This window comes from Macaca mulatta, chromosome 13 (assembly GCF_049350105.2).
Source record: "Macaca mulatta isolate MMU2019108-1 chromosome 13, T2T-MMU8v2.0, whole genome shotgun sequence".
In the NCBI taxonomy this organism is placed as follows: Eukaryota; Metazoa; Chordata; class Mammalia; order Primates; family Cercopithecidae; genus Macaca; species Macaca mulatta.
Window position 1 is genome coordinate 114,649,412 of NC_133418.1, and position 15,660 is coordinate 114,665,071.

A 15,660-nucleotide genomic window follows, 5' to 3' on the forward strand; every position below is an offset into this window, starting at 1 on the left:
CAAATAATATAATAATAATAAAGAGACGCAAGTGATGAGTGTTTGTTGAATAACAGATGAAATAGGTGTGTGTGTTGAGCATTTGCTCTGTGATGGGAGTTGGGAGCCACGGCCTGAAGGAGTCCATGGTACAGTTGCACAGGTTGGATACTGAGGAAAGGCTGGATTGAAGGATGGAAGAATGAGTGGGTGATCAGGTTGGTGTGGGTGGGTAGAAGGAAGGAATGACCAGATAAATGGGAAAAGAAAAGGAGAAAAGAGAGGGAAGAACTGAATAAACAGGACAGGGGGCTGGAAGGTGGAGATAGCCGGCCAGCCCAGAGCCGGCACATCTTTTCGTCAGGTAGGGATGCATAGGAGAGTGGTGTGGGACCCACCCCAACCCCCAGAGTTGGTATCAAGATTATTTTACACCAAAGACATTTGAGATTCAACAGACCCAGAAAGAAGCATTTTTGGAGGTTCCCTTATCTGACTAAAAGCAGAAACTTCTGCGAGTGAGGCTGCCATAAATCCCCTCTTCAAACAGGGGCAGCTTCACTCCCAGAAAGGAGGCCCAGAGCGAAACTGCCATGAATTCCTTTCTGGGGAGGAGGGGTGTCCTGCCAGGAGGAAGGTGGAGGAGATCTCTTGAACCTGCTGTTAAATCAAAATTTTTCAACGCGGCTTGTTAATGCTGGTAAGAAGGCATACTTTACTGGGGGTGTCAGGGGTCGGGGGAAGGAACTCTCGCCTTAGGTATAGGAACCACTCTGATGCGATTCTGCAGTCGGGGAGAGAGGTTGGGCTCAGCCACATGTACAGCAAGGAGAAGTAAGAATGTATAGCCGAGGAGCAGGGTGGGGGTCAGTGGAGGGAAACTACTAAGGGGAAACACCAGGAATGAGGGGCTCTGGCTAAACCAACCTAGCAGGATTCTTGCTTAAGGCAGGCCAGGGCAATCAGACATCACCCTGGGAATGAGAGAGGATTTGGAGGGGGCCCAATCAGACACTGAGGGTGATCAGAGAGGAGGTGGGGGATTTCTTGCTCAACTTACTTAGAAAGAGTCTTGCTAAAATTGGACAATGCAAAGATGAATACGGACGTGCAAAAGTGAGGCCTGGGTAGAAAAGAGTCCAGGAGACTGAGTCGAGTTTGGTCCAGGGACAGTCTTTGTCATTGCATAAGCAAACTTTGTCACAGACTGTCTGATCTCACATGTTTGCTCCCTGAAAGCCCATTTGTCTTTCCATTTGTTCTTCAATAGATGCCTTTTCTCTCCCTCCCTTTCCCCTGTTCAGTGAGGTGCTGGACAGCAGCAGTCCCCCACCTTTTTGGCACCAGGGACCAGTTTCGTGGAAGACAATTTCTCCACGGACAGTGCGGGAGACGGTTTCGGGATGAAACTGTTCCACCTCAGATCATCAGGCATTAGAGTCTCACAAGGAGCGCGCAGCCTAGATCCCTCACATGCGCAGCTTGCAGCAGGGCTCACGCTCCTCTGAGAACCTAATGCCCCTGCTCGGAGGGGAGGTGGAGCCCAGGCGGTCACGCTCACTCGCCACTCTCCTCCTGCTGTGTGGCCCGGTTACTAACAGGCCATGGACAGGTACCAGTCTGCAGCCTGGAGATAGGGGACCCCTGCTAGAGAGAAAACCCCCTCCACTTCTCCAGTGTCACTATACACATAAGTGTTACATATATATAGTTTTTATCCATAGTTCGCAGCTCATAACTCTCATAGCCCTTGTTGCAGTCTTCAGTCATAACGTGGGGTGTTAGGCCTCAGGAGACAGAATCTCTCTGAACTTCTCCTGTCCCCAGGCAGGACTCTAATCTCCCCCCAATTTTCTGACTGTGGGTCTTAAGACCCTCCCCAAAGAGGGTCTCACCATATACCCTGGGGGGAGAGATGCTGACATCATGAAGCTTCCATAAAACTCCAAGAGGACTGGGTTCTTGAGCTTCACAGAGGGTCCTGGAGGGTGGTGCCCGGGGAGGGGATGGAACTTCCGTGTCCCTTCCCCCACACCTCGCCCTACGCGCCTATCTGAATGCTTTATAATATCCTTTATAATAAACCAGTAAACACAAGTGTCTCCTTGAGTTCTATGGGCCACTCCAGCAAATTATTCAAACCCAAAGAGGGGGCTGCGGGAACCCCTACTTGAAGCCAGTCGGTCAGAAGTTCTGGAGGTTGATGTGTGACGAGTGTCTGGTGGGGGGAGACAGTCTTGGGGACTGAGCCCCAGCCTGTGGGATCTGACACTACCTCCAGGTAGACAGTGTTGGCACTGAATTGGAGGACACCCACCTGGGGCCGAAGCTGGGCGGTGGGGAGGAACCCCCACACATTCAGTCACTGAAGTCTTCTATATTGATGACGGCTGTGGTGTGAGAGCAGAGAAGAAAAACAGTTTGAGAGGGTTTTCCCCGAAACACAATCCACGTGCGTATGAATAAACTCTGCCTCTTCAGGTGGGCTGGTACGGCGGCTCAGGCCTGTAATCCCAGCACTTTGGGAGAGTGAGGCGAGAGACTCATGCGAGACCTATCTCTATTATAAAAAACAAAAACCAGAAAAGCCTTTGTCTTTTCTACTGTTGATCTGTTGACTGTTAACTTCTCAGACCCCCACACATAGAACCTAAGTGGGTAGAGGAAGAGCTTTTCCTCCTAACACTGTAGCTTGCCTGCTTTAGAGCTGTCTCCAAGAAAGCCCCGGAGACAATTCCTCCGGCCAAGCAGACATTTGGCCTAAGGGCTTATTAAATCTCAGAAGCGGCCACCATGGCCTGGTGCGGGAAGAGAAATCAGAACAGCTGAGTTATCTTCAGTTGGGAAATGAGGCCAGGCAGGCCCAAGACTCTGCCACGAAGAGTTCTGGGTGGGAACCAACAGTCCAGTACACACTGCCACCCAGGCTGGGGACATCGGCCCTGATCCCATAACCAACAGTCCAGTACACACTGCCACCCAGTCTGGGGACATCGGCCTGGTCCCATCTCTCCACTTCCTCCTGGCCCAGAGAGAAGACACAAGGAGGAAGAGCCAGGACACAGGATGAGCAAGGGACAGAGGACCTTCCCACCGCCGCACCCGCTGACAACACCTGGCCCAGGACTACACACAGCCTGAGAGGAGAGAAAGTTACAAGGCAGGGCGCAGCACTCAGAGCCCTGACACTCACCAGCCAGCACATCCTACACACAGCCTGAGAGGAGAGAAAGTTACAAGGCAGGGCGCAGCACTCAGAGCCCTGACACTCACCAGCCAGCACATCCTACACACAGCCTGAGAGGAGAGAAAGTCACAAGGCAGGGCGCAGCACTCAGAGCCCTGACACTCCCCAGCCACCACATCCTACACACAGCCTGAGAGGAGGGAAAGTCACAAGGCAGGGCGCGGCACTCAGAGCCCTGACACTCACCAGTCACCACATCCTACACACAGGCACGGACACACTCCACCACTCCGCTGTTTGTCCCCTGCAGCCAGGCAGGGAGAGAGGCAAGTCCAAGTCAAGCAGTGAGATCCCAGCAGCCAGGCATTCGAGAGAAGGCTGTCCTGGGCCCTCGGATCAGCTTCTTCCCGATTCCATCAAGAGGGCCTTTTGCTTCCAGTCATTTGCCTTTCACTGGCTCATTCGTTCCTGATGGGTTCAATCTTTTATCAACAATCATTTACTGAGCGCTTCTTACGGGGCAGGTGCTACACCAGACCCAGAAAAAGCAAGGCAGATAAAATAGTCGGGAGGTTGCCGTGCAGGGGTGGGAGAGCGGCAGTCGAGGCGTGTCTCGAGAGCAGCTGTGACAGGGCTCTTGACAGGTGTCACATGCATGAATCAAACAGCGTTTGACATCCTGCTTAGAAGACAGAGTTTTAAGCCCTGTTCTCAAGGCATCTGCCATCCTGCTGACACTAGCCCCAGCAAAGTGACCATGGCCTGTCCCCATCATAAGTGGCATGTACAGACATTAACAGGGTCAGTGGTGACCCATTGCCACGCTCCCAACCCCGCTGGGGTAAAAGCTCCAAGAGAGAGAGACCATGAGCAAACCATCACCATCTCGACACGCTCGTGCTTGTGGAGGGCTTAGGACACTGGGGGGACACGGCGCCTGTTCCATCGCCACTCAGCAAATAGAATGTGATGACAAGGCACCGCTCCGTGGGAGCATCCAAGCAGCTGGTGCGCCATAGGGAACAGGGCAAGGGCTTTGCAGGCAACAGGTCCCTGCCTCTGCGCCTCCTAGCTATGCATCACAGACGGGCCTCAGTTTCTTCAGCTATAAAATGGGACCATAATTCTCTACTCCTGGGGGCAGCATGGAAGATAAAAGGAGACCCGGGATGCTAGACACATCACCCACTTGCCAGACATGTATACGGAGAGCGGGGAGCACACGCGGCATCCCTGACCCACCCTCACCCTGAGAGACCAGGCCCTGTTCGGGGCAGCCTGATGTTCAGGGGCAGGGCACAGAAGCCAGTCGGCTGACCTAAGCGCGCCGGCCACCAGGAACCTGGGGTGTGAGCGGGGTTGGTGGACAGCAGGGCCCGGGAGAAGGGCTGTGGGTCCCCGGCCTGCCCCTGTAGCCGGCTCTGGTCTCTGGACTTCACTCTCCCGCACTCAGCTCTGGAAAGCCTGGTTAATTTAGAGGAGTCATTTTAATCAATTAGATGAAGTGTAAAATAACTGTTCAGCTCTGTTCAGGAAATGGGACCTGTCATCTTTAAGGCTTTATTGGAAAGGCATTAAGATGGAACGGTGTGCTCCACGCTGCCCTCACCGAGCTCAGTCAAACCTCAGGGCAGAAGGACCTTCCAGAGCCCCTGTGACAACCCAGCACACTGTCACCAGCAGCTGCTGTGCTCCCCCGGGACCGCTGGCTGCCCTTCCTGCCTTCAAACGCCTCTGATGCGGCTGCTGCCCGGGGCTTCTAGGCACCCAGTCCAAGCCTCCTTCCCGGCCCATCCCCAGCTTCTCAGCAAAAGGGCTGTGAAGCACTGTGTGGAGTCACCACAGGGCGTGTGCACAGGGACCAGGAAGCAATCAGCAGGCCCTGGACCCCCGCATTTATCCCAGTGAATCAGATGCAGCTTTTCCGGCACAGCTGTTGCAGTTTGGAAGGCAGCATCCCAGTCTCTCTGGGTGAACCAGTCTCTGATCTCTTTGCCTTTCCTCGCGTGTGGTGTTTTGGGTCATTCATCGCCCTGGTCACCCAGGAGAGGATGAGAGTGGTGGTGATGATGAACGCCTGTGGGCACGTTTCATTCCAGAGCTTATTTAAAACCGTCGTTTCCCATAGGCTTTACAATATTTATCTCCCTTTTGTCCAGATGAGCAGCAGGAGCCTTAGAAACAACTGGTTCAATGTGGCCCCTGCACCATGGCCTCACCCCCGTTGGCTTCGCTTAGGTCTGTTGTCTGCCCTTCTTCCCACACAGGGCTCCTGTCCTGGGACCGTCAGCTACAGAGCCCACTAACTGGGAGGTCCCCATATGTGGCTCTACTTCAGTCCCTCTCCTGGCCGAAATTTCATCCCAGAGGATTCAGTGAAGGTGCCCAAAGGGAAATGTGTTTGATGGATCTCTCAAAGGCCCTGCAAGTGTTCCAATGAAGATAACCAAAAGAGGCTGGGCATGGTGGCTCACACCTGTAATCCCAACACTTTGGGAGGTCGAGGCAGCCAGATTGCTTGAGCTCAGGAGTTTGAGAACAGCCTGGGCAACTTGGTGAAACCCCATCTCTACAAAACATAAAAAATCAGCTAGGTGTGGTGGCGTGCACCTGTGGTCCCAGCTACTCAGGAGGCTAAGGTGGGAGGATCTCTTGAGCCCAAGAGGTTGAGGCTGTAGTGAGCTGTGTTTGTGCCACAGTACTCCAGCCTGGGGAAGAGACCAAGACCCTGTCTCAAAGGCAAAAGGAAGCGAAGAGTAAAGCGGGGTCTCCTCTGTGCGGCAGAATTCAAAACACTTTACTCTAGGAGCAGCAAAGTGTAAAGCCAGCTGAGAATGAGGAACCCCTCGCAGTCGGTGGTGGCAGCCAGTGGCAGCCTGCCCCTGTGCGCCTGGCTGCAAAAACTGAGCCTGGTTGAGTAGTCTCACATACCAGATGGACTGTAGGACCAGGGAGGGGCAGGGGGGCCCTGGCTTGTAAGTGACAGGGGTACCTCCTGCAGGGCCCTGGCCTCCCAGATAGGAACTGGGTAGTCCCCAGGGCTGGATTATCTGGCCACACCCACATCCCTCCCCTAGTCCCTGCGTCTGTAAGTAGCCCTTCAGTTTCTGTCTCTTCTATCCAGGGATGCATTCAAACTGTTTAACAACTAACAGTGGCCGGGCGCGGTGGCTCAAGCCTGTAATCCCAGCACTTTGGGAGGCCGAGACGGGTGGATCACGAGGTCAGGAGATCCAGACCATCCTGGCTAAACCGGTGAAACCCCGTCTCTACTAAAAAATATAAAAAATTAGCCGGGTGAGGTGGCGGGCGCCTGTAGTCCCAGCTACTCGGGAGGCTGAGACAGGAGAATGGCGTAAACCCGGGAGGCAGAGCTTGCAGTGAGCTGAGATCCGGCCACTGTACTCCAGCCTGGGCGACAGAGCGAGACTCCGTCTCAAAAAAAAAAAAAAAAAAAAAAAAAAAAAAAGCAACTAACAGTGTTCAAGCAGAGACCAATCCAAACAGATGCCAGCCTACTCACCTCGCCCGTGAGCACTGAGTGAACCCGAGCCCTGTGTGCTCCTGAACGGATTCATCCCACATCACTGGCTGGTTCATGTGGATGTTACAGTGACCCTCAGCATCAAAAATAACCATGAGGATAAAATGTATTGAGCACTTACTGGCAGTCCTTGTTCTGAGGCTTCCGAGTCTGTTAAGTCGTCCACACACCTAGGCAGAGATGTGGACAGATGATATGATGTCTACTTACAAATAAGAAAACAGGAACAAAGTGATTTCACACACAGCTGGTGAGGTGGAGCCCAGATGCAGACTCAGGCCAGCTCCATAGCTGGTCCCCTATCATAACACTCTGCTGCCTCTCTTTAAAATAATATAAAAAGAATTTGGGAAATACACCCTGGGTGCCATTCAAAAAAGGTCGAAAAATACATACATTGTTTAGAAACACTTCTATCCAACACAGCCACACACGCACTCATATGCACACTCACACACACGCTCCTCATGCACTCACACATACTCATACTCATGCACATACACACATTCGCACACACACACACAAGCACATTTACACACATGCTTTAGTTCTAGGGAAATGAACTCACAGGACTCTAATTTCCTGATGCCATGGGAAGAACAACGGGCATTCCTGTCATGTTTTTCGTAGGAAGCTGATTCAGAGAGGCTGAGGGGCATCCCTAACGTCACACAGCTAACAGGCAAGGCTGAGGTTTGCACTTCCACCGCTCTGACTTGGAAGCCCAATGAAGCGCTCAAATTAAAATTAGAAATCTTTTCCTGTTGTCCAGGCAGAAAACCAGGAGAGGGGAGAGGACGGCCTCTAGGGCAGGGACAGAGCACAGCCACTGGGCAGCCAGGGAACCGAGGTTCACGCCTGGCTGCAGACCTCCCTCTTCAGGCCCTTCCGGCACCATCTGCTCCGGACCCCACGGTTCCCCCCCGCCACCGCCCCGGATGAGTGGGCTCCATCTGCTCATTCTGCACAGCACTCATTTTGCAACCTGGGGAAACTGAGTCCAAGAGGGCTATGTGACTTGCCCAAGGTCACACAACCAACCCTCACCAGACTGAGTGGAGTGGCCCTGAGCTTGCTGTCCAAGCCTCTACTCCGAGCCTGGCTGCCCCACACCCACGCACGGAGCTTGGTGCCCGGCGCAGGTGGTGGGCTCAGCCCCAGCCCCCAGAGGCAGCTGCAGACGCCCCCTCCGCTTTTCCCCACTCTGCCCAGTTCTGCCCTTTGGTTCTCCCAGGAACAGGCTGACATTCACCATCATGCTCTGGCTCCCCCTCTCCCTGCAGCCAAGAGCTAATTGTCCTGATTTCTTTCCAAGAGCAGTCTCTCTGAATAGCCTTCGCAGGCACAATTAGGCAGGTTCAGCTTGACTTTCACACTCCAGTTCTGAAAAAATCAAATCAGCAAGGAAGCAGAGCCTCTCGGAAGTTCTCTGAGAGTGCCTCTGTGCAGGAACAGGGCACACACATAATTACCCGCTTCACTGATGAGCTCAGGCCCCGGGGCCCTGCGTGCAGGAGCGGCCGCTGGCGGCCCGCACAGACCCTGTCTGCTCTATTCTGGGGCTCCTCCTGCAATCTGCCGTGGGAGGGCCATGCCCGGGAGGCCCCTGCCCCTGCAGGCCATGTGTCTCTACCTCAAGAACCTCGGTCATGGATGGCTGGCGCGGGTGGACCCATCTGAACAGCAGGTGCAATGGCCTTATTCTGACGATGGAGTGCCTGAGGCCCAGAGAGGGTAAACACCCTGCCCAAGGCCACACAGCAAGATCAGGCAGAGCCTGTGACCCCCCAGGCCTTGGGGAGGGGGGATGGGGGGACACCGGGGGGACGGGGGGGCGCGAGGGGCTGATGTCTTCCTGGCCCTGACCCTAAGGCTAACTCACGGTGCACAGTCATCCTGTCCAGAAAAAAGCGCGGACTTTGACCCCATGAAAGAACATGGCTTCCCACTAAACAGCGGGTGCATCGCTGTCGACAGGCCAAGGAGAGTGTGGCCGGCACTTTTTCTGAGGACAGAAAAGGAAGAGGTTCTCTATCTCCATGTGGAGAAATCAAGGTCCAGACGTCACACAGCCAAGAAATGGCAGAGCTGAGACTCATCCCCGTCTCTGATTCCTGGGCCCGCACTCATGACTAATATCAGCAACCGCCCTGCACACGCCCACACACCTCGCGACGCCGCATCCCAAAGCCCGCTGTGGCAGCGTTTTGATTGACTGAGTGAATCGACATGAGCGACGGGCGGCTCCACACCACTCTATTCATCAAGAAGTTGTGCCTGGCCTGGCAGCTCGGCTGTGCCCTGCCTCCTCCCTCTTGGCACCTCTCTTCCCACTAAACAGCAGGTGCATCGCCATTGACATGGCACCACTCATTCCGGGCGGCGGCGAGTGGGAACCATGGGGTCCGGAGCAGATGGTGCCGCAAGGGCCTAAAAAGGGAAGTCTGCAGCCAGGCGTGAGCCTCCTGAGGTTCCCCAGCTGCCTAGTGGCTGTGCTCTGTCCCCACCCTAGAGGCTGTCCTCTCCCCTCTCCTGGTTTTCTGCCTGGACAACAGGAAAAGGTTTCTAATTTTAATTTAAGCGCCTCACTGGGCTTCCAAGTCAGAGCGGTGGAAGTGCAAACCTCAGCCTTGCCTGTTAGCTGTGTGACGTTAGGGATGCCCCTCAGCCTCTCTGAATCAGCTTCCTACGAAAGACATGACAGGAATGCCCGTTGTTCTTCCTATGGCATCAGGAAATTAGAGTCCTGTGAGTTCATTTCCCTAGAACTAAAGCGTGCGTGTAAATGTGCAAGTGTGTGTGTGAATGTGTGTATGTGCATGAGTATGTGTGTGTGAATGAGTGAGCGTGTATATGAGTGTGTGTGTGGCTGTGTTGGATAGAAGTGTTTCTAAATAGTGTATGTATTTTTCTCATCTGTAGAATGAAGATGAGGCTGGCCTCTCACTGGGCTGGGGAGATTCCTGGTCCAGGTTGCCGCGTGGCACACCTGCAGGAGGCTGTGCCCCTCGTGCTCACGGGTAGTGGAGGTCATGACACACACACCCATATCTGCCCTGTGATAGGGAAGTCAAAGTCTTGGACCCGTGCTAATAAAGAACCACCAGCCCAGGCACAGTGGCTCATGCCTGTAATTGTAGCACTTTGGGAGGCCGAGGCAAGTGGATCACTTGAGTTCAGGAGTTCAAGACCAGCCTGGGCAACACGAGGAAACCCTGTCTCTACCAAAAATACAAAAATTTAGTCAGGCATGGTAGTGCATGTCTGTGGTCCCAGATACTTGGGAGGCTGAGGTGGGAGGATTGCTTGAGCCTGGGAGGCAGAGGTTGCAGTGAGCCAAGATCATGCACTCTCCAGCCTGGGCCACATAGCGAGACCGTGTGTCAAAAATCAACAACAAAAAAGAACTACCAGCCTGGGACAGGGTGGAGCTCAGTGCTGTGTGGCCCAGACCATGCTTCCTGCAGCCCCAAAGAGGGAGGCTCAGAAGGATGGAGTGACCAGCTAGGAAACTATTCCACGGAAAGGTGGGGCTGGGGGTCTCAGGGCAGGCCAGCTTCAGAAAGACTGGTGAGAGCACTGCAGGGGCACAGGCAATGGGGCAGACAGAGGTGGCCAGGAAGGTTCTGGCGTCCCAAGAGAGCAGCCAGCTCGCCTGGCGGGAGCAAGGCTCCGGGAAAGACTGAAAATACAACGGGCTGCATGGTGCAGTGTCCTGACATCCAGGGGTTTGAGCTGAGATGTGGGCAGAGCAGGCAGGGAAGCCATCAGATGCCCTGAGACTGGTCTGGCAGGTAGGGATGGTCTGCACAGGTGGTCCTGGGGAAGAGGCAGAGGGGAGAGGGGACCCAAACCTCTATGGTGAATATGGGAAGGAAGGAGAGGAGCTGGGCATGAGGGAACCACCTCAAATCCAAGCAGCCCTAGGGAGAAGCCCCTGCCCATGCTGGTCTCCTCTCCCCTGCCTGCACAGCTCTCCTTGCTGGGTTCCACACAGTAGGCACCTTCAGTCGATCTGCTCAAAGCTGCAGGGCCTGATGGGCAAGCCCAAGGTGAAGCTCTTGGGTTTCCTAGGGTATCCACTCAGCACCACTCCATGAGGCGGTGGGGACCCTGGGATCAATCAGACTTTGGCACCACTCCCCGGGAGCCCACATCTTGTCAGGGAGTGAGATGCTGTCAGCTCAGAAGGCGTTTGGGTTTGGTACAAAATGCTGGGGAGCAGTGAAATGAAAAGATAGCAGAGGGCAATCAGGAAGGCTTCCTGGAAAGGGGTGCAGCTCAGGTGAAACCTGAACTATGTGCAAGGCGTAGGGAAGGACATCTAGGCTGAGCCCAGCATGAGCAGAAGACAGCAGCCTGTAAGAGCAGGAACCCCCTGGTTTGCCCGGGACGACATAGGGGCACACAGGAAATCACACAAGAGCGGGGAAGAAACTCATCACAGAGGGCCTGGAGGACCAGGGAGAGGGGGCTGGACTTTCCCCCAGGGGCCCTGGGGACCCACTGAGCATAAAGGGTAAGAGCAGAGCTGTGTCCTCAAGGAGAAGAGCTGGGCCTCCTGGGCGCTTCCCACCTCCAGCCACCTCCCTTACCAGCAGAACGCACAACCGTGGGGCTATGGAGAAACGGGGGCAGGCTCCCAGGGCTCCTTCAAGCCAGCGTTTCTGAAACGCTGGGCTCTTCTCCCTGGAGAGGCTCCCGGGAAACAAAGATCTGAGTGTTGGAGAAAAGCCCTAGTCTCCATCTCTGTGTGTGTGAACACACGATACAGCAGTCAATAAAGGCTCTGAGCAGTCCTGCAGGAAGGAAGCCTCTTTAGCTGTTTCAACCCAGTGACGCCTCAACCTCGTCATCCTGGAGCCTTTCTTTTCTTGTTGCACTATTAAAATCCTGTTTGAAAAACACCACTCGGAGCTCCACCTTCTGTGAGGGCCTCGTGGAGAGACCCTGTGTCTGATCGGGGCCCAGGGGTCAAATCCAGCGCATGGAACTGAGTGGGAGGAGAGACCCGCCTAGGCCAGACCTCAGTCTCCTGAGAATTAGACACAGGAGCGGACACTATGCAAAGACCGGCAGCCAAAAGACGGGGCTCTGGAAGAACCGAAGACTCAACGACCTTCCCAGGCTGAGGGCGAGAACCAGTCAGGGGGAAATGCTGGCGTGGCCTTCTGGGATCCGTCTGGGGCTTTGCTCATCATCTGGGTACCTGGGGCACCTGGTGGCTACTGTTTGCAGCTCTTCAACCACTCAAGCCTTTGGGCTGAGGGCGTCTCCACCCACGAAGGAGTGTTCTTGTCTCATTTAGGGGTACAGCCCTCTTTGAGAATGTTACCTCCCCCACCTCACCTCTCAGTACCAGATGTGAACACAAATTAGGGCCAATTTGGTCCCCACTGGAAGCTGACTTCCATCTCTCAGCAGGAAAGTGTGATGTAAATGACTCACTTATGGAAGAAGACATCCAAAGGACCGATGATCTGGACTGGCCCCCGCAGCACTGTTCTCACTACTACTTGGTTCTCCAAGGTGAAGGTCTGAGGACAAGCTCTCCTAGGCCTGTCCAGGTGGGGTCAGGTCAGTGTCAGCTTCTGCCTGGTCATAGCTGACTAGCTGACTGACCCCGAGCTCCTGGCAGAGGAGGCCACTCCTCGGAAGTGCCCAGCCGTTCCCCAGCTGGGGCAGCCAGGCCTTCCTCAGAGCACAGTCCCGGCCCCCATGCCAGTCTCACGCTCGGCTGCTTATTATTGGAATTCAAATGAGCATAATGAGTTCGGGGGCCCCTATTACTCCAGACACAGAAAATGAAATTAGTGAGCACAGACACTGCAATTGTATTCCAACCTCATCCTCTGGGTAAAGAAGGTGAGGGGAGGAAGAGCGCCGGAGTCAGGGCTGCTGCATCCAATAGAGCTGCTTCATCACAGTCCGGAGTTAGGGCAGGGAGCAGAGGTGGCTCAGGGACCCTCACCCTCTGCACTGAGTGCCACAGCTGGAAAGACATGGCCAAGACCCCTTTGCTGACCTCATCTCCCAGAGGCAGGCAGCATGGGGTGGCAGGAGTTGTGCAGGGGGATGATGGAAGGCTGTAGGTTCAAATCCTGGCCAGGCCACTTACATGCCACGTGAGCACAAACCAGAACAATGATGGACAGGAAGTTCGTGAGCGCTTTCCTGTGCCAGGACTGCTGACAGCTTTGTGTGTATCACCCTCTCATCCACTCAACAACCTGCTGAGCTCTCCTGACACCCATTTCGTACACGGGGAAACGGAGAGCTCAGAGGAGCTGGATTCTCTGAGCCTTGTTATTTTTTTCATCCATAAAATCAAGGTAACCATCCTTGTGGCAAGGATTAAATATGGCAGAAATTATGAAGATGACCAGCCGTGTTTGACACAGGTGAGCACCCAATAATGCTCTTCCCAGAAATGCATTTGTTTAGTCACTTATCCCTCCTCTCACTCATTCATTTCTTCATTTATTCATGCACTCATTTATTTAAAATAAATAGGCCAGCTGCGATGCCCGGGGTTCCAATATTAGGCATTTTACTAGGTTATGCCATAGAAGGTCCTCACTAGAATACGTCACCTGCCCCTTCACAAGTTCAGTTCCTAAGGGCAGGGTTGGTTTGCAGAGTAAGGAGCAAAACTGAGCCATTAGTTGCCTCTAATAGCATTCATAATTTTTAAAATGAAATGCACAAATGCCAATCAGGGGTAGAATGAACAAACTGTAGTATAGTCAAACAATGGAATACCCTCTGCAGCAACAAAAAGATTACAGCTACCTGCAACACAGTCTCACAAGTATAATGTTGAGTCAAGCCAAAAAAGGGCACCAAAAAGTGTACCATCCTTGATCCTGTCTGCATAAAGTACCAGACCGAGCAGGGGCCATCTCTGGGGATGGAAGTGGAGACGGTAGCGCCTTAGTGTGGTCAGGACTGGGAGGAGCCGGGAGGGGTTTCCTGGGTGCTAATGATGTTCTCTGTCTCTATCGGGGGCTGACTTCACAAGTGCATGCACTTTGAGAAAAGGCATCAGGCTGTGCTCTTAAGATGTGTGCATTTTTCTGTAGTGTAATATTTAGTTTTAAAAAATGTCTATTAGGGCCATGTGCACTGGCTCACTCCTGTAATCCCAGCACTTTGGGAGGCAGAGGCAGGCAGATCACCTGAGGTCAGGAGTTCAAGACCAGTCTGGCCAACATGGTGAAACCCCATCTCTACTAAAAAATACAAAAATTAGCTGGGCACAGTGGCTCACACCTGTAATTCCAGTAGTTTGGGAAGCCAAGGCAGGAGGATCACCTGAGGTCAGGAGTTTGAGACCAGCCTGGCCAACATGGTGAAATCCTGTCTCTACCCTACTAAAAATACAAAAATTAGCCGGACGTGGTGGCATGCACCTGTGATCCCAGCTTCTCGGGAGGCTGAGGCAGAATCGCTTGAACCCAGGAGGTAGAGGTTGCAGTGAGCCGAGATTATGCCACTGCACTCCAGCATGAGTGACATAGCGAGAGTCCATTTCAAAAAAAAAAAAAGAAAAGAAAAAAGTGTCTTTTAGACATCCCAGGGGAGCGCTTCATAGATAATGAGATACTTGAGTGTGGCAGCCAGGAGGGCCAGGACAGAGCCATGAATGTCAGCATCATCGGTGGCCTGGTGGGAGCCAGCAGCACAGAAAGGCGAGGGTGCCGAGCTCCGAGGTATGGGAGTTTGGGAGGGGAGAGGACCCAGCAAAGGGAATAAAGAAGGGGAGCTGGTGACGCTGGCGGAAACCAAGGAAGGGTGGATCCCAGAGGCCAGTGGAAGTTTCCAGGAGCATGTGCTGCTGAGAGTCAGGAAAATGAGGCCCTGAGGACCCGCTTTTGGGTCTGGCAACACAAAGGTTACTTGATAAGAGCATTTTGGGGACAAAGAAGGGACAAGGGCCAGACTGTAGCTGGCTTCAAAGCGGGAGGGAGACAAGGAAGCAGAACAAGACCCACTGAATCCTTCTCAAGCCTACTCATCCTTCCAGGCTCACTCAATGCCGCCGCCTCCAGGAAGCCCTCCTAATAATCCTCATCTCCCAAGGCCTCTTCACTTTATAGTCACTGCAAATATGGCTGTTCCACCATGTGAGCCAAGTGCTTCCCAAGGGCAAGGACTGTCACCCTTGCCTTATGGCACACAGTAGGCCCTTTAGAAATCTTAGCTCCTCCCTCTTCCTTTTCAGATTCCAGAAGGCAATTCTGAGACTTACTTTTTTTTTTTTTTTTTTTTTTTTTTTTTTGAGACAGAGTCTTGCTCCGTCACCCAGGGTATAGTGCAGTGGCACAATCTCGGCTCACTGCAACCTCCGCCTCCTGGGTTCAAGCAATTCTCCCACCTCAGCCTCCCGAGTAGCTGGGATTACAGGTGCACACCACCATGACTGGCTAATTTTTGTACTTTTTTAGTAGAGACGCTTTCACCATGTTGGCCAGGCTGGTCTCGAAGTCCTGACCTTGTGATCTGCCCACCTAGGCCTCCCGAAGTGCTGGGATTACAAGCCACTGTGCCCAGCCCCAAGACTTACTTTTTTTCTTTTGGAGATGGGGTCTCACTAGGTTACCCAGGCTGGTCTCAACTCCTGGGCTCAAGTGATCCTCCCACTTTGGCCTCCCAAACTGCTTAGATTCCAAAGTGCTTGGCCTTCCAAAGGGATTACAGGTGCGGGACATCATGCCTGGCCTCTTTTTTGAGACAGGGTCTCACTCTGTCACCCAAGCTGAGTGACATGACATGATCATGGCTACTGTAGCCTCAAACTTCCAGGCTCAACTGATCCTCCCATCTCTGCCTCCCCAGTAGCTGGGACTAGAGGCATGAGTCACCATGCCTGGCTAATTTTTAATTTTTCTGTAGAGACTAGGTCTCATTATGTTACCCAGATGGGTCTCGAACTCCTGCACACAAGTAA